The sequence below is a fragment of the Prinia subflava genome, chromosome 5 (genome assembly GCF_021018805.1).
Source record: "Prinia subflava isolate CZ2003 ecotype Zambia chromosome 5, Cam_Psub_1.2, whole genome shotgun sequence".
Taxonomy (NCBI): domain Eukaryota; kingdom Metazoa; phylum Chordata; class Aves; order Passeriformes; family Cisticolidae; genus Prinia; species Prinia subflava.
In genome coordinates this window covers 52,551,895-52,570,922 of record NC_086251.1, presented here as the reverse complement: position 1 = coordinate 52,570,922, position 19,028 = coordinate 52,551,895, and the positions used below count along the sequence as shown (strand labels likewise).

Sequence of the window (19,028 nt, the reverse complement as noted above, 5' to 3'; positions counted from 1 at the left end):
AAATGGCCTCAAGTTATGCCAGGGCAGGTTTAGATTGGATATTAGGAAGCATTTGTTCAACAAAAACATTGTCTGGCATTAGGAGGGGGTGCCCAGGGGTGTGGTTGAGTCATGCCACCTTGAGGTATTTACAAGATGTAGATGTAGCACTTAGGGTTATGGTTTAACGGTGGACTTGGCAGTGCTGCATTAATAGTGGGATCCGATGATCTAAAAGTTCTTTTCATAAGCAGTTCTATGATTCTATGTTGGTGTACAACAGCATCAAGCTGGAGAGACATCCAGAGTGGGTTGTGAGCTGGACCTCTCTGCAAGGTGGTGGGTCATCAGGTCTAGAGTGACTGTTAAAAAAACCAGTGGGAGAACATGGAGATACACTTCAAAGGAGATGAGTAGGCAGGGAGGGAATGAGGGAGCAATAGCCATGGTGTTGGCTTAGGAATCAGGAGACATAAAATATATTTGGTTGCCTTAGGGCTACCTCTCTGGTCTGGACAGAGACTGAAGGTCCCGGTGGCTGGAACAGAAGTGGAAAGAAACCTCTGCACATTCTGTGTGACTGGCAGTGGAGCTGGAAAGGGATACTGTCTACGAAGGGCATGTGGGGAGGAAAGGAGGACAAAAAAAGAGAAAAGAGGAGCAAAAGACGGACACTGCCAGAATGATTTCTTGGTGACCTGGCTTATGGGTGGCTTAGTGGTGGCCTGGAATGGGTTATGCAAGAGGCTGCAATGACCTGTCCAGCCTGTCGCCCCAGATTTGTCATGCTGAGGTCAAGTAGCTGATCACATGCTCTGCTGGGAGCTTGCAGGCAGCCAGACCCACACTTGTATTGATACAGTGCCTGAATCTCTATAGGAGATTGTCAGTAGAGTTTGTCCAGGTGCTGAAAAGTGTTCTGTTGCCAATATCTGAGGTAGGATGAAAACCTTAGCTCCCATGGCACAGGGCAGTGTTTCAAATAGCTGCTCTTTTGCAGGTGTCTGGTGTAGTTGCCAGTTATCTCTGATCCTTCTGTTTAGAGCTTAGAAAGGGGAAGAGAGGAAACCTCTCTGCTGAAGTATTTTTGGAGGGTACTAAGGAGTTTTATTAGTTTGTTTGGGTATCTGGAGAGTGCACATAGGGTAAGAGCCTGTACCAGCCTCCTGTATTTTCAGTGGCCACATTGCATGAGCAGACCAACTAGCTAATCTCACAGACCTCTCTCACAATTGCACCCATGACTGGTAATATAGGTGAGAACTTTGAATGCCAAAACTCACTAAGGAAACTGCAGAAGATTTCTCTTTCTCTAGAAAGGTTTCTAGAAGGGGAACTGCAGGAAGCCCTGAGGTTGGTCTGATGAATACAGAAGTGTTGCCTCCATCAAGGGTAATCCTAGATGCACAGCACAAATCTTCCAGGGAGAATGGACACCTCCTGTGAGCATGAAGAGACTGACATGTAGAGAGGATAACACAGTGTCCCATATCTGCCTTCAGTCTGGGATGGTTGCCCTTATCTTTGGCATCAGCCTTGTCTATGCTTTGGAGATCCACCTGAACATGTCTGTCCACCTGACACAATGGACTGTTTTTAGGAAAGGCAGATCTTGTGAAATAGTAGCAAGGACTGTATGGATGAGTACAAGCAACCTGTTCAGTAGAGGTGAAGCAAAGGGGAGCAGTGGTGATGCTGCTGTTGCCTGCACATTGGACAGTGGATACCAGAAAGCTTGGAGCACAGCCCACTCTTAATGTGCTTGCTGTGCTGTGGAACACACAAGGGATGAGTGTGCTGTGTGGGTCAAGCTGGAGCTGTGCATCAGGTGTTCCAGAGGCTGGGGCTCACTCTGCTTCCTGCTTGGTGGAAGTAACCCTGGCCAGTGAGAAACGGGCTCTCTGCATTACTGACACTGAGAGAGGAAGAGCTGTCCTGATACATTAACAGGGAATGGATTTGGACTTCCTAAGTCTCTGTTAGATTCTACCTCAACTCCAGCACTTGAATCTGTTTCTCTTATTGTACATTATTCTCCTCTGGGGAGTCTCTCTTTCTCTATATAAGAAACACAAAGAATAAGCTATAACAGACTTTAATAAGTTATCCAAGAGATGTTGTGCATGACAGTATCCCTGGAAGTCATCCTCTTGCTCTGAGGAAAGATCACACTTAACTAGACGGTCCCTGAGAGAAATTCCTGCAACTCCTCCCTGCCACCTCTGGTGATGCAGCCTCAACTACACACTGAGGCTTCAAAGCTTCACTCCCCTTGCACCTTGCACTTCATTTATTTTTGCTGTCCTGACCTCAGTGTATCTTTGCTGCAAGTCAAGATTAAAATTTCTTGTCCAACTCTTGCTGCATATGGCAACGCTTTCTTTTGGTAACAGCCTTTCCTTCATATTGGACAACTCTTTGGAGGCCTCTTTCCCTCTATCAAGGCCTCTCTTTTCCATAGCACTTAATCTTCCTGCTGTGCTCTACTGGCCTCTCTCTGGCTCCCCTGCACTGCTCTTCTGGTGTGAGCCTTGTGACCCTGCTGACCTTGCTAGAAATTTAGGTCTAATATCTGATGCTGAACACAAACCCAGGATTGAGGCAACTGGCTCCAAAGACCAGGATCCTGGCAGAGTTCTAGCATGTGATGCTCCTAAAGAATAATAACTCCATGAGGATATGGTGACCCCTCAGTAAGACCTGAGGAAGAGAGCGCTGGCCAAGGCCTAGGGTGTTCTGTGGCATGTTGGCCCTCCCTGCTCCATCTGCTTTCTATTGCTCTTGAAAAGGAAATGAACTGAGCTAAATGATTTCAAAGTGACATTCTCCACACTGCACTCTAATTCCATAATTGCCATCTCCATGCAGCCCCCAGTACTAAAATGTTTAAAATAACAGCCTTCAAGAAGAGCCAAAGCTTCGAAAGGCCATGCAGCACCTCTGCTGGAGTAGTAAAATGATGGCAGAATAATTTCCACATGTAGTGGACGGGTGTTTGATTATTTGGGGGTTGAGCATAGTTACTTCCTTTGCCAGGAATCTCTCTAAGTCAGGAATCAAAATTACTTTTTTCCTTTGTGAACTCTTTTTAAATGCTGTATTGACTGTATTGACTTTTAAATCCTGTGTAGGCATTCAGTATTGACTGATGTATCAGCCATAGTTGTGTCTACAGCTGATCTCTCAGACTTTCTGGTGCAAATTTTTGAACAGACAGAAGAAATTTTTAATATTTTTATGTAGAATACTCCGCATCTCCATATGGAGAGAGGGGTGAGATAAATGTTTGCTCTCTGCCCTTTGATCTGATTAATTTCTCATGTGCAGTTCTGTAAATGCCTCTGTAGCAATGATAGCACTGTCTTGGTTTAGTTTGACATCCATTAACAGCATCTTCAGTGTGAGGTAACATCTGGGACAAGAAAGAGAATGCTCAGACAGTTGACAGTGGGGTGCCACCAAAGATGTGTTGGCAAGAGGTGGTTTGCACATCATGGCTCAGGAACTGCAGGCTGAAACACTTCAGCATGCAAAACTGCAAGACTAATTGTGATTTTTCCTAACCCATTAGCTGGTTTGTGTTGCATTATTTCTCTACTATTAACTCCATTTGCTCTACGCACACCTCGTATTTTCTCTTCTCTTGTGTTTTTGGTGAGATTTTTTTATTTCTTGAAATGTTCCTCTGAATCAGTTCTGCATTTTTAGCTTGATATATCTACCAGCATGATTGACTTTGCTGTGTAGTATTGAGTCCACTTTTGGAATTCATCAAGTTATTGTAAAGACTCTTGTATGTATTCTATTAAGTGAATATGTATCTTGCCATACCTTTAAACAATCTTCTGTTGATTTTAACAGAGAGAATTCAACTTTTTTCTTAAAGTAAAAAAACAACCAGAATAAAAATAGCAAGGAATCTTTTCAGCAATGAACAGTCAGAATTTATGTTCTCATTGGGCATGGCTCTGAAGATGTGATGATTCCATTCAGCTGAGCATCAACAAGATCAAAAGACTTTGTTGAAGTGTAACTGTCACTTTGATCAGAGCCGTACTGGAAACTTAATTAAATGAGTGTCTTTTTTTGACAGTTGCTTCTTTTGACTATTTCTAGTTGTGGTTTTGATATTATGGGAAAATAACCTGACCCTGTTGAGTCCAGATGCTGTGGTTGCATTTTGGGTGAGAGATTAGGTCAGGCTTTTCTTTTTCCTCCAATAAATGCAGTTGTCTTGAATTTCACCTTCAATTTTGGATCCATCCGGCTGATTTGAAGTTAGACTTTTTTTTTCTTTTTGCCCTGATTACAAGTTATTGCATTAATTTCAGATTTTCCAGCATTCTCAATAATTCTGAAATGGATGCTGTTTCCTATTCTAGGCAGGAGAAATGCTCTGATGGCCAATGCCCTAGCCTGAGACTCGAAAAATTTTGATAGAATTTTGTGGAAAAATCTGTTCATATTTTGTGTGAGGGTTCAATGACTTGAAGTTTGGTTTTGTTGCACTTCCATTGTGCTTGACTTGACAAAATTACTGTGGGGTTAGAGAAGACTGTAGAATGGAGTTGATTTGAGAGGTTGGAGTCAGGAACGAACTGCAGGTCTCTCTACAGGAAGACTTTCGACTGACCCTTCCTTTGCATTCTCTCACTCAGGTGGTGACTGAATTTGCCTTTGAAGTGATTTACCCCCAGCTAAATATAAATGGCTAAATATAAACCAACCTCTTTTTTCATCTTAGTTCTGAATTTATCTATAAAACTCTTGGTTCAGTGCATTCTGCATTCTTTTTTGGACTGTGATAATAGTTTCTCCTGAAAAGCCAATTTTTCTTCTTTTGCAATTGGGTTTTAACTCCTTTGAATAACTCTAACAGTCTTAAATTTAAAGCTGAGACATTAATTTCCTCAAGTCTTTTCTTTTACCTTGTGTTATAATCCTTAGAGCATTACCACATTACACACAACCAGATGGTGATTTCAACTTCTAAAAATTATGAACAACCAGTGTGTGCCTGCAGATGAGGTACTGTAAAGGCTCTTCTCTCTTTTCCTAACAATCTTCTACAAGCAGCAACTGTAGTCATGTTCTGAGGTTCAAGTGACTAGATTTGGGACAAATGAACATCCTGAATTTGGATGCTCAGCTCTGAACTTTATGGTGTTTAAAGTATTTGTGCATGCTAGGCTTGAAGCAACAGCTTCCCATCACTGTAATTTTGCTGCTCCAGACACAGGGACCACCTTCAGAGCTGGTGCAGATGTTACACACTTGTCCTCACTCTTAGAAGACATGGCAGTAGCACTCATCTTCTATTTCTGCTTTTTGCATCGGAAGTCAGCTGGCACTTTTGCTGCTATTGACTCTCTGGTGACAGAGATAAGATGATAGCCTTGTCCAGAGCTTGAACTGTCCCCAGGCCCCCTGCAGAACGAGCTTTGTGTGGGAATGTCCACGTATTTTTTCCCCCCTAAACTGACTCTTCAACAGGGGTTGGTACCAGGTTTCTCAGAAAAATTAAGCAGATGGCTAAAGATTACCTTGTGGCCTGAGGGCTGTGGCCTTTCGGGAGAATCTTGTTTTAAAAAACAAACAGGAAAGGCCGAAACAGGAAGAATAGTTTTGAGCTGTCTTCAGTAAAAGGAGCTCTTGGTAGGAGAATGGCGTGACACCTTGTATCCCTCACAATGAATATATCTAAATTCTAATTTCCTGAACTCTGGAGAGGAGTCAAATGTCTGAAGAGTTTCTTTGCTCACGGGCCCAAAACTTCTGCATTCAGAGCTGGGCAGACAGCTTGTCTCCACTTTCTTTGGGAGTGCATTGCCAGATCTTGCCTGGCTGCTTCTGACAGCCAGCATTTCCCACTGCAGGGTCGGCTGCTGCCTCCTCCTGTTGTCTCTCAGCTGCCTGTGAGGCCCAGCAGACAGTTTGGACCCTGCCATTCACAAGTCATACTCACTAGCCCATGTCCAGTGTGTGCCACAATCCCAGCATTTTCTAAACAGAAGAGAATGGGGAAGTTCCTGTATTTCTGCTGAGCAGACGTGCTCCCCACAGTCCTGGTGAGGCAGTGTGACTGCCTGGCCTCCACTATCACAGCCGTGGGGATAAGCCATGCAATTCCCTTCTGATTCCTAGGTTACTTTATGCCCTGAAGCTTGAAAATGTAAAGCTTTCCAAAGCACTTGGCTTTATCAAATGCTTGTAATTCTGTGTATTTTTTATTGCCCATGTGAAGGTTTCCACCAACATAACTTCATGGATTTCTAGCAGAATAGTCTTGATTTCTAGCCATGTGAGAAGAGGATCATATTCCAGGACTTTTGAGCCTGGGACAATTATATTTTCAATTGGAAGAAATGGCATTTTGTCTATAGACATTTTCAAACCTAAATAATTCTTCTATTTGTGCTCCACCAATTAATTTCATTGATATTTTGATTTCTTGGCCTGTTTTTGGATGGAAATGGAAGTTGAAATAACAACATTCCCTCCAGATTGGAAATTCTGCCTTTTGATTAGGTCTTATGCAGCATGGGATTCTTTTATTACCTAATTTAACATACACATACACACACATATATATATATTCATCTCTCTGTAATGAGCACCTTAGGACCCTAAATAAAATTTTATTACAATTGAGTGTTACTTGTAACAGCATTTGGCAATTTACCAACAAACGGAAAAATGTCCAATTTTAATCCTGTAGGACTTGTATAGTAACTTAATGGATAAGCTTCATATTGATCAACTCTTAAAAATATCTTGTAAGGAATGCAATAAATACTTGAGAATAGAACACTTGTGTATTTACAAGCTAAACACAGCTTGCAGTGAAGAAAGCAAGAGAAGTAAATGATACTGGGGTCAGCCTTATGTCCCTGAGATTTTTCTGTGTGGGAATTTGGCACAAGCAGATCTACTATGGCAAAATTAGAGTGTTTTGAGCATGCTGAACATCCCTTTTAAGCTCCCTCAGGCAGCTGTTTAACACTCCCCTCTTGATGCTGCATTCCTCCTCTTCATCTCTGATGTTTGGAGCTGTTGCTCTGCTGACCTTCATCTTTCCAAATCAACTTCTCTGCCTTGCAGACCTTTTTTTCCTTTTGTTCTTTTTTTAAACAAAGGTTGACCTATGTACCTTTAAGCATTTAGTTCAAAACCTTTGTTTCACGTTTAACTTTCCCTGCTTCCTCCTCTTTCCCCCTCTATCTCCCAGCTTTTCAAGACTGTGACACTTGCTTTTAGGAGAAGCCCTTGAAGAGAGACAAGCAAGGGGGCCCCTTCATGTTTAGGAACACACAGGGGAAAGTAATTTCATTTTGTCTCCCTCCCTCCAGCTAATACCTAATACTAGATACTAGATACCTAATACCTAATACTAGAAGCTTTTTGTTGAGACTGGTTGCATGATAGCTTAAGTGCTCTCTGTGGGTCAGTGGGGACAACTGGTGTTGAGCATCTCTGAAAATCCTTCTTCTTAGAAAGCCCTGCCTGGAAAGGCTGGGCTGGGTCAGGCTTGGCCCCACACGGCTCCAGGTCGTTTCTGATTTGGGCCTGGTCTCACCTGACATATGCCAACCCAATGGCTCAGCTAGTCTTTGGCTATTTTTGTCTTTTCTTTAGGGAGACAGCTTGACTGCTTAACGCAGCGCTTAATTCTCAGGTCATGATCTGCGTGTCTTCAGGTCATAGGGGAATTTTGGCTTGCCAAGTGTTAAACCTTCTGTGTTTATAAGCATTAAACCTTAATGTGGTTACTGCTCGCTGCTCTCTGTGTTTTGTTTCAATCTTGTGAAGACTATGACATTTAGCTTAAGGGCACTGCAGACAGTAACTCAAGCTTTGTTTAAGACATGGCAGATAAAAAATTTTCATGCTACTAACATATTATGGTAATGTGGGACACTTTATGCTGTGTAAATACAAAACTAGCACGTTACAAGGATGAGGTATTTGATATTTTCTTGCCAAGGAAAATATTTACTTATTTTTATAATATTAATTTGTACATCATAAAAAACCACCTTATTTTGTTAGCTTTTGTGTGAATTAGAGAATGGAATCTTAAATTTATTTTAAAAATAAAAAACCACATCATGGAGTCATTTCTAGACAATGTGGGAGTTCTGACCTCTTTAGTCACTTCCAAAGAACATTTCTGGTTGGCTTTTCCAGCCACTGCAGACCTAGCAGCCTGCAGGTGAATGACATGTGGGGAGGACTCACTCTCTTCAGTCTTCCCACCTTCTTATTTCTCTGATAGCTTTGGATCAGCACAAAATTCTTTTCCCACTGAGCATCTGCTGACCTCAGTGATCTGCTGAAGTCAGTCAGCCTCTGCTGACCTCTGTGCTTTCCCTAAGAGCTGTAGTGTATATGGAGGCTTTCCTGTCCTTAAGACCCGTGTGTTAAGGGCCTGTCCCAAACCTCACTGAGTTTATGGCAAACATTTAACCAACATAAATAGGCTTTAAATTGACTCTTATTGCAGAATTTGCTAGTGAAATACAATGGGGATTTTGTGTCCTGGCATGTTTTAAGCAGGACTGCTTCTCTGCTTCTGGACAAAGAGGGTAAAGTTTTATTTGTATGGGATGGGATCAGTTCCTGATGTGGATTCAGGGACAAACTTGTGTGTAAGAGGCCATGAACAACTCCTTTGAAAGCACTGAGGATTGTTTAGAGGACCACTTGGCAGTTTTTAATCTTGCTACAAAAATGTGTGCAAATCTTATTTCAAGGTAAGTGGAAAAAACCAAAATATGAGCTATTAAATTTAATCTCTATCCAGAACACTGTAATAAACAAAGAAGGAAGAAAATATACCCAAGAACCACGCATACATACAAGGTCTTTTAAGTTCTTGTTTGCCAGGACTCAAACCAATGCCTGGTTGTACACTATACATTTGCAGATGCTATTTCTGTTTGATTTCATTCTGACCTCCAAAGTCGTCTCTTCTCCAGGTGGAAATATGTGGAGGTGTTACCTTACTTAGCTACATGAAAGGGTCTTACACAAGTGCTTGGATGAGATCTAACTATAAAAAGCAGTGATTATTTTGCTTTGTATTATTGGTTAAGGCACAAGACCTATACAACAAGGTACTTTGCTCTTTTCCATGCTATGGAGAAATTGCTGGCATGTTACAATGTGTTATTATTGGAAGCCAAATTCTGACCTCATTTGTAAATGTACAGATTTTATAGAATATGAGAGGCTTGGATGTGTGTAAATGAGATCAGGAGTTTACTTCATTTTTTAGAAATTTAAAGTGAAATACAACCATAGAAAAACAGAGGTGAAAGGATCCTCAAAAAAACTTCAAGCATCTGTGTGTTACAAAGTAGGACCAATTATGCCTGGGTCATTCCTGTCAGCTGTTCATTTAACTTGTACCAGAAGATAACACAGTACAAGAAAATCAAGATATATTCCAATGCCCAGATTATATATTCCAATGATTCACAGTTGTGTTTTTCTTAAGCCAAATCTGAATCTTCCCTACTGCAATCTTAGCCCTATTCTTTTTTGTCCTATCTACCATGCACTATCACACTCCTGATTTTTATATTGCTAGGAATATTTTCCTGTGTTGTCTATCTGGAGGTGTTCACAGACATGTTTTCCAACAGAACAATCGTAATTTAATTAAGGTGCTATGAGGCAACAAGAATAGAAATTATTACGTCTACTAAGAACAGTCATATCTCTGCTTATCAGCATAATAGCAAACCAATTTAATTAAATGCATTGTCTCAGTCAAGAGAGTTTGCAGTCTGAATTTGCCATTACTGTTAATGGAGCCAAATTTGTTTATTTTTAGGGATTCCAGAAATTCATGTAACTATTTTCCAAGAATGGCTGTTGTCAGCAGACTGACAGTGGTGTTGAATCATTTGTGGTGGTTGTAACAAGGATTTCTGCTCCTGAAGAGGTATCCTTTGAAAGGCAGGAGTACGTGCAGTTACAGACTGTGATGGGCATGTATGATGATGATGATGTGAAGAGGACAGAAGGCCCTTTAAAAGAAAACCAGCCAGACCACAGAGAGAAGGGGATTCAAGGTAGGGCACCATGGACTTGGCAAAGGAGATGAATATTTTGTCCTTGTAAAGGAAGCTTTCTAAAAATGCCCCAGTGTTGGCTCTGCTCCACAGACATTAGTGAAGCTGGAAGACATAGTAATAGCCTAAAAGATCAAAAGCATGAGTGGGAGTTTTCTGTTGTGCCATACTGGTGGAGCTGGAAAAGGTCTCAAAACAGTGGGAAATCCTTAGTGAACATTCCTACTATAGACAGGACCCCATGGAGCTTCTAGGAGTTAAATCTGCAGGAAACAAAAAGACGATGAGGGAGTGTGAGAAATGCAGTGCAGACTGTTCCTAATAGGAATAAAACTGAAGATAGCTCAAAATATAATATACGGAATATAATTGAAAAAGATGTTTTTTGAATGAACAATAACCTTTAAATTCTTTAGTGTGTGTTCTCTGAGCTGTAGAATGTTCTGATTGTTAAGGCAATTAGCTTTTAAAAATAGTTATTTTTTTAGATTTTAATTACATGCTGCATTTTGCCTTTGTTATTAGACGGGGTCAGTAAGGTTACTGAAGTAATTATTGCGCTCTGCTTGGCACTGGTTAAAGCATAACTGGAGTAACTGCATTCAATTCTGTATGAAAAAATGTGGACAAATTGAAGAATTTAGAGTGGAAGAAAGATGGTACGAAGTCTGGCATTCAGATCTAAGAGGAAAGGTTAAGATAACTTGGCACCTTTAGCCTAAAGGCAAAAGTAGAGTGTGGGGAACATAATAACGGGAGACATAAAGGAATGTTATAAAGAGGACAAGGATCAATTATTCTCATTAGTCAACAAAGATGGGACAAATAATAATTGGCTGAAGCAGAAGGGAAGTTTTAGGTTAAATATTAGGCAAAACTGTAGAAGAACTGTTTGGCAGTTGGAGAAGCTGCCAAGAGCCGTTGGACAATCACTGTCGTTGGAGTTATTTGAGGCCAGACACCCATCTGCAGGAACAGTTATAGAATAATTAGATCAATCCTGCCACAGACAGAAGGGTAGGCAAGGGGTCCTTCTGGCCTCAGTGACCAAGATTTTGTTATTGATCTACTTTTTCAGGATTCATGCCCACCCGCTATTTTGTAAACTATGGTGTCTGCTTTAGCCTCCACTAAAATCAAGGAGAGCAACAATTTAAAGCTGCTCTTCATAGGGGTAGAAAACATGTGAGACATAAAATTATCCCCTGATCTGTGGCCATGCATTTCTTTTTACGCCTTCTTAGAATGAGACTTCCTCTCCTCTGGGCGTCTCTGCTTTGTCCCTTTGAACATATGAGCTCTGGGAGCATAAAGTAGTAACCAAAACAGAGTAGAATGGCTTTGGACTTATTCATTGCTATTCACTACTTTATGGCAGCTTTTAGAAGTTGAATTGTAAATAAAGTCTGTATTTTATTGACAATATGCTCCTCATCTTCCCTACTACTTATATGGAAGAAACCAACCATGCCTTTGTGGTATCAACAGATCTCTTCCCATGGATCTGTTGAGATGCTGAAAACAAAGCAAACCAGGAGTAACTCTACAAAAATTTGCTGTGCTATAAAATGTTTGCCAGCTAGATTGGACCAAAGATTGGCCTAGACAGGTTCTTCCAGCTACACAGCAAATGTCAAGGGATGGCTCCAAATATTGGTCACTGTGTTTGCAAGCAGGGCAGATCATTTTCAGAGGGATATCACACTGTTCTCAGCACATCTGAGATTGGAATCTGGCTGCATGATGGACAAAAAAAAAGAGATGACTTATGTTTGCCCTGAGAGGCACTGCAGAGATGAAACAAAGGGTAGAGAGCTAATTTGTATTGCAAAGAGTGGTCTTAAAATGGTAATTACATATGCAATTATAAACCATGAGCCCAGCTTGTTTATTTTTCCCCTCTAGTGCTAATGAAAAACAAAATAGTCTTAGTTTTTTGTGAGATCCTGGTGCAATGGAAGCAATCGTTTGGCTGGCTAACTGGGAGGCAGAGGCATGGTATGACACTGGTTGTGTTTAAAACAAAAAAAAGAAACAAAAAGAAAAAACAATGCATAAAAGAGAGCCAGTGACAAAGATTTTACATCCCCAGAATAATGGTAAAGTCATACAAAATCCTTGTATTTGCTAAGCCTCATAACACTGAGCAGCCCCTGGTGTCTGGAATGCCTTGGCTGGCTGTGCTCTGTCCACTTCTAGCTGGTTATCTCAGAGATACAGGGATATGTCTGCAGTGGAGATCCCCTCTCTGCTGAGTCAGGACACCAGAAAATGGTCACAGAGCAGGAGATGCCATTGCAATGTGATGCACCACCCAATGTGTAGAGTGAACAACTCCATGACTGGAGCCATGGGATGCCTTCACTAAGCTCCATTGTTCTTTCTTTTTTTTCCCCCACATTCCCACTTCCTGTGATACAAAGCTAAAGGTGCTGAGGTGCTTTGAGGGGAGCTCCTTTGGTGACTTGGGAACCCTGGGAAACCTAAGCAGGCAAAAGCCCCCCTGGGGAACCAGCAAAGGCTCTGTATGATGGCTGGGTACTTCCAGCCAGCAGGAAGGGGTGATGATGGTCCTGCCTTTTGCTCCCCATCATGGCCCTTGCACATCCAGCCTCATCTCCTGGCTTCACTCTCCCTCAGTCTGAGCTTGCTCAGATCATCTTCTGCAGAGTGTGTAAAGGGACAGACAAGATGCTTCATGCAGGCCTGGTTTTCTGCCTGAGTAGTGTGGAAGGAGACCATTTCATAGCATTAACTCTGTATTTCTTTTCTAAAAGCAGATTGTACATTTGATGAAAAACTAATATTTCAGCAGACAGTGGCCTTTGAATTCAGTTATCCTTGCAAAATATCATATATATATATATATATATATATGTACATGTCTAGCAGGTCACACATCTAACAGAGGAGGAATGAACCTTCTCTTCTGTAACATCTATTAATGAGTCTACGTGCAAAACTTCATTGAATAGTTTTTGGAACTATAAACCCTTCCTTTCTTGGCTTAGTTCTTCAGGCTTTGCTAACCCACTTTTTTTTTTTTTTGATGCTGTGTCATCCTGGACTAATTCACATGTGAGTGTGAGGGGGAAGAGTACCTTCACCACCCCTTCAGTGCTGAACTGAAGCAGTCTGGAGGGCTGAGGGGCGAGGCATTTCTACCTACAAAAGTGGCTAATATCTCAGTGTGGAAGGCAAGGCAGTCTTAACACCACTGGGACTTAGTTTACTCAGAGCTGCTTGATGTGGCCATCTCTTTTGTGCTTGTGGGTCTCCTTGCCCGCTAGAACCCCTCTGTAACCTCGGGCACCCTCGAGACCCAACCCCCTCGCTTTTAATTCACTGGGGAACTTGTGACGTAACAGCTTTAAGCCTCTGCCTGCTCTGGCTTTTTCTGTGAAGGGGGTGTTTTAAACAAGATTTCTGCTGCAAAGTTGAAAGACTAGAGGAAGAAAATCTGACATGACTTAGGGGTAGCACAAGCGAGTCATAGGAAACTCACTCTAGAGATATCTCCAGAGACTAGTCAAGACAAAAGTTACAGCACAAGCATTTGGAAGGGGGCCATTGCAAACAATTTGTCCTCATTCCAGTTGAGCAACTGTAAGCAGGGACATTTTCAACACAGGCCATTTAGGGACAGAAGGAAAGATTGGATGGCACTAAAAGAAACTACACAAATACGTGGTGATAGGATGACTCGGCCACCCGCCACACATACTCTACTGCTTCGTTTTTCTTTCTCCTGTCATCCCGACATCTGAAAAGGTTCCACCCCAGCACAGCAGCACAGCACAGCGGAGACTGGAATAAATTAACTCCAGGTGACAAAACCACCTTCCTCATGTGGCCTCCGGCTGCAAGGAAGGAGGGCAGAGGTCATATGTGTGTCAGGAGCTGAGGACAACGGGGTGAAAATGGAGCTGAGGACAACGGGGTAGAAAAGGATTTTGCTTGTCTAAGTGAGCAGTATAACAAACACTGGGAGAAAAGATGCTTTGCTCTGTATTTTTCTCCCTGAGTTTTTGGGTTTAAAGGACTGCAGTCATCCTGTTTTTTGAGGAAATACTTGAATACCGTTATTTCAATTTCTTTAATCCTTCTCTTCCCCCCTCATTTACAAGCTGTTCCTGCTCTACTATTTTCCTCAGCATGCCAAGGCACCATACCTTTCTGTGGAAAGTTTCTGCCACCCTCTCTGATTTTGTATTCATGCTGCATAAATAAGAACAAGACCTCCCTCCAGCACCTTGGCATGATGTGGAGAGTTGGGTGGGAGGATGGTGCGTGATAGAAATATTATGTAAGCAAGGTTTGAGTGTCTGTAGTCCTAGCTCTAGACAGCCGTTATCCGCAGAAAGTTTTAACATAACTGCTTCTCTTTTCTTTTTTTCCCCTTCTGAGCATCACATCACAATACAGTTTCATTCAGTGAAGAGCTGGCATTCAGGGGCTGGATGGCTTAACTGGCCCAGATGGGGTGCCTTTCATCTGTAGGTCATTGCTTTGAATTCTGCCCACATTTTTGGCTACTAGGAGTTCTTCTCTTCTGACGGCAGTGCAGCAGCATATGCAAAATTGCTAGGAAGTCTCTGATCCTAGACACCATGTCTAGATCATAAAAGCTACCATAACAATGAGTCTAAATGGCACCCCTCTTGGCAGCTGAGGCAGAGGCCAAGCAATAAAAGGTCTATGGAGAATGGGCTACTGTCTAGCATCTATAAGCTAAGAGTGAGGAACATTAGTGAGGGAGTGTGAGAAAGTATGCACAGCTCATGAAGGCTCTTTTGGGTGGAGAAAGAGGATTTCAGTCTCCTAGGCTGAAAGGCCAACACCTTTCAGTAGCAGACGAATCATTCACAATGTGAGAACAAAACCATTGTTAGTCCTCGTGCCCTTAACAATGTTGCTTCCTGTTGGCATCTTTTGCTTACTAATAACACAGCCCCACGGTTTGTATCTTCACAGTGCTACACGAGCACTAACTAATTAATCCTTTTTCACCCCTTTGAGGCAAGTGATTTTTTATTTTTAATGGCCTGTAGTGGAGACATCTTCCTTAAAACAGATTGCAGATATGTTTACAAAGGCTACATTATGCTGATTACACAGTGGATGCTAACATTAGGATTTATGCTTTTGATACAGCTATTCCAGTTCAGGTAGGCTACACCCAGTTATCTGTTCTGCTGAACTGAGGTCTTAATTAAAATAAATGAGTACTAAATCTTGGGGAAAAAAAGCCAAAACAAGTCAGAGTAGGCCAGGTTTACAGTATAATGATACCAAACAAACAAACAGCCCCTCCTTTCTGCCCCCCAAACAAATCAACTCCCCTTCACTGGAATAATCTCTGGCTGTCTGACCTTATTTATTCAGATGCTGACATGAATCATCATCTGAGCAAGTACTCCCTCCTACACCTGCAGTACTTGGGGTTATAGTTCTCCTTGGTTTTGTGCAGCAATAAGAGCTCAGTGTTACTTGGAGCCGTCTCCATCTGGCAGGCCATGAAGTCCGCAGAAGCACAGAGGTCTTTCTGTAAAAAATGGAGACAGCCCAGATTGCTTTCCATTTACACAACATCTCAAGAGGACTCCAGACTCCTCTCTTTTGCAGTTACAGTCAAGTGTGCAGTCTTTTTCTCTCCTATCTACTTTTAGTGAGATGACCTCTTCTTGGGGTAAAGAACTGCGTGGGTGAGTTTAGGGGGAGGGGTTGTTCTTCTCTGGAAAGCCAAATTGCAGGATGCAGCACATCTTGAGCTTGGCAGCCTTTCACGCTTCCCCAAGAGGCAGCTGAAGGGCCCAAGCAGGGGTAAGACGTTATCAGCTCACTTCTACCCTGCCAGAGCATATCTTTACACACACATAGTGACACACTGCCTGCTCCACAGTTGACCTTCATGGGCCAAAGGAGATCCTTGGCTGGCAGCTCAGGGAATATCTCGTGTCATCTGAACTCTGTTACAAGGCTGAGTACTGAACGAACAAGGAGCTCTGCAGCTTTAGCCATAAAGTGTGTACAAAAGCGAAGGCAGAAGTTAAACATTATGTTATCTGCCAGTCATTCATTGTTTGGAGAGAATATCCCAAGAGCATGGCTGAGCACTGGTGTCATAAAGATCTATACGTTGCTGTTGAAATGAGGTCATTTGTCACCATCTGGGATTATACCACTAGCAGTATACGAGTGTATTCAGCTCCATGTTTCAGCCATATGGAAAAAGTGTAATATAGTGAGAAATTCAATCCTTTAATGGAATCCAGAGCACCTTCCAGAAGGCTTTCGTTAGTTTTATTTCTTTACAACGCAGTCTTAATAACCACTGATGTAACATTTAAATTGGAAGAGATGCGACATCTAGATAAGCTGGGAGATCTGCTGATACCAACTGCCTTCTGATAGGAAAATCCCTTGCTGTTTCAGTGGAAAAACCCACCAGGCTTTCTAGACCCAGAGGAAGGGTATGGCACAGCTGTGGCATGCATTAACCTCTTTTGACTTTTGTCTCTGCAGACACCCTGAAGGGCTCCCTTAACACAACAGAAATATTCTCAAGTAATTATCACTCTGGAAATTGTGACCCCTTTCATGCACTGAACATGCAAAATTCCAAAAGTATTAAAAAATTGTGATTTGTGATAAAATCCTGATGGTGCACAAGAAAGCAGAAGTCCTTGTCTCCTTCCCTATCACCTGTTGTTGAGGATCTGGATTGATGCTGGTGAAGGTGGGAGGAGTTCTTGTAAGAAATTAGCTCCATCCATTGAGAAGCAATGATGTCTGGACCAAACTCTGCTTCTGGCTGGGTGTTGTCAGGAGTGCCTGAAGGAATTTGGTGTAATTCTGAGTTTGACATCTCCAAAAAGGCTGTAACTAAGATGTACCTGACATGACATTGTTGCCTAAAGCCAGAAAAATGGAACTAAACCCTGAAAGAGATGGCGGGGTGTTCTGAGGCCAGGAGCAAATAATACATCGTGCTGTCTGGGAAAGGTACAAATAGCTGCAGCTCAGTGCAAAAAACTACATTATGGCTATATCTGGCTTAAGTGCTACATAGCTCTGTGGGCTGTTAACAGATGTTGCCAGAGCAACATGTTATGACAAGCTGTGTTGTATTTCTGAACCCAGTAATACACCACCTCCTCCATCTGCCAGTGAATGGGAGTTACCTTTGGTTAAGTTCACAGCCCATCCCAAATAAATACCCTTGAAGCTCTCTATGTGGATCTAATGAGGCTCTGAGCTAAGTTCAGTGTGTGTGACAAATAGCCCTCTGATAGCCAAATTTTCCTTGTTGCTGTACAGGTCCATAGAGCTTGTCAGGATGTTTTAAGGGCTACACTTTTAGAGATAGAGCAGGGGAGCATTTGACAGTAGGGAGGAAGTACAGGTTGGCAGAAAATGGGGAAAGGGGGATGGAAAGAGGCAGATGAACTCTGCAATGAAGCAGTCGTGTGGCAATGCCGTGCCTATATCTATACTCTCAGACAAAGAAGGGATTTGTATCCAGGTAGGTAGACAATTTGCAATCCAATTGAATTTGGTTGGGTAGACTGCTTTGTGTCTCATTTGTTGTAGAAGAGTTTAAACTCATTGCAATTAGTTTCAGGAAATTTTTAAAGATTTTTTTTTCTTTAAATCAATCCATTTACAGCTGTGTTAGGTTACTTTCTCTCCTTATGAAAATCCTGCAAATAAGCTCTTTGGGAGAGGGTATGAATCGTGCAGTACACAATATCTCAGCTATTCAGCCTAGTAGAGGATGAACTTTTCACACAGTGAAACAGATAAATCAATGGCAATGATGCAGGGAGGTAGTAAAATCTGAGGGAAAAAAACACTTAGCATTCTGTAAGTCAGAATTCTATATTGTGTTGCTTAGTTTCTTTTCTTTCCTACTAATACAGAAGAGAAAACAATGCAGAAGATCATCAAAGAAGAATCCTTATTGGCCCTTCCTGATGAGTAGCCAAAAGTGAGGACAAATGAACAAAGGCTTCTTCCAAAGGACAGCAGTGGCAATGGGTGCAGCCCGTGACAACCATCACTGACCCATCTTTTTTGGTTTGTGTGAGTCAAAGCAAAGAGTAACTGTGATGTAGTTCTTCATGTTTTGGTTTCTTGACAGAAGAATAACACCGAAAGGATAAACGAACTGATAAAATAAGCAAATCCTCTAATAATTTTATTATCTAATTGATTCTTTTCTCCCAAGCACAGTCTGCTCTGTAGCAAGATGGTAACTTAGTTTGTCAAAAGCAGCAGTTTGCTGGACCTGGAGACAGAAGCTTTGAACAAGACGAAACAGGCAGTTCAATAACTTTGCAAAAACTGAGCATTTAGTCTCCCTGCGAATTTGATATGCTAAAAATAACTGTGTCACATGGTCTGTGATCAGGAGCCATGCTGGTCACGGCTGGCCAAAGCCAACAAGGAATGGAGTGGGCCACCACTGCCAAGAGAAAAGGCTGATGCAGACCACAGCTGGCTTATTCCAAAAAGCAAATAACCTTGAGGATCTGATCTACAAAAGTGCTGAAGTAAATGGGAGTTGTGGTTGCTCAACACTTTCACGGGTCAGGCTGCTCTGTCCTCCTTAGCCACGCTGCTGCTAAATCCCATCAACCCTGACACTCCTCCTCATGCCGAGAAGCTCTTGCGCGGGAGTATCCCAACTCCCTCCACCCCGCCAAGTCCCACAGCCCTTCACCAAATGAAGGCCCCTAAAATACTGCACTGGTGTTCATTTTTGGTAGCCTAACATCTGCAGATGCCTGATTTTACTAATCCTGCCTGTGACTAGCTCAGGCAGGCTGGCTGATGCATTCGCAGAAAGATGGAGCTCACATGTGCAAGATCAGGAAAACAGCCAAACCCTCAAAAGACCTATGAAGTAAAAATAAGAAGGTTTCTGGGATTTGGACATGACATGTCTGCCATCTAGTAACTAGTCAG

At 42.2% G+C, this 19,028-nt stretch overlaps 1 protein-coding gene across 1 annotated transcript in view; it reads right to left on the bottom strand.

Annotated features, from left to right (window-relative positions):
• The window catches only part of DIO3 (iodothyronine deiodinase 3), a 63,640-nt gene that overhangs the window by 30,573 nt on the left and 14,039 nt on the right, over window positions 1–19,028 (bottom strand). The gene's annotated exons all lie outside the window — the stretch shown is intronic.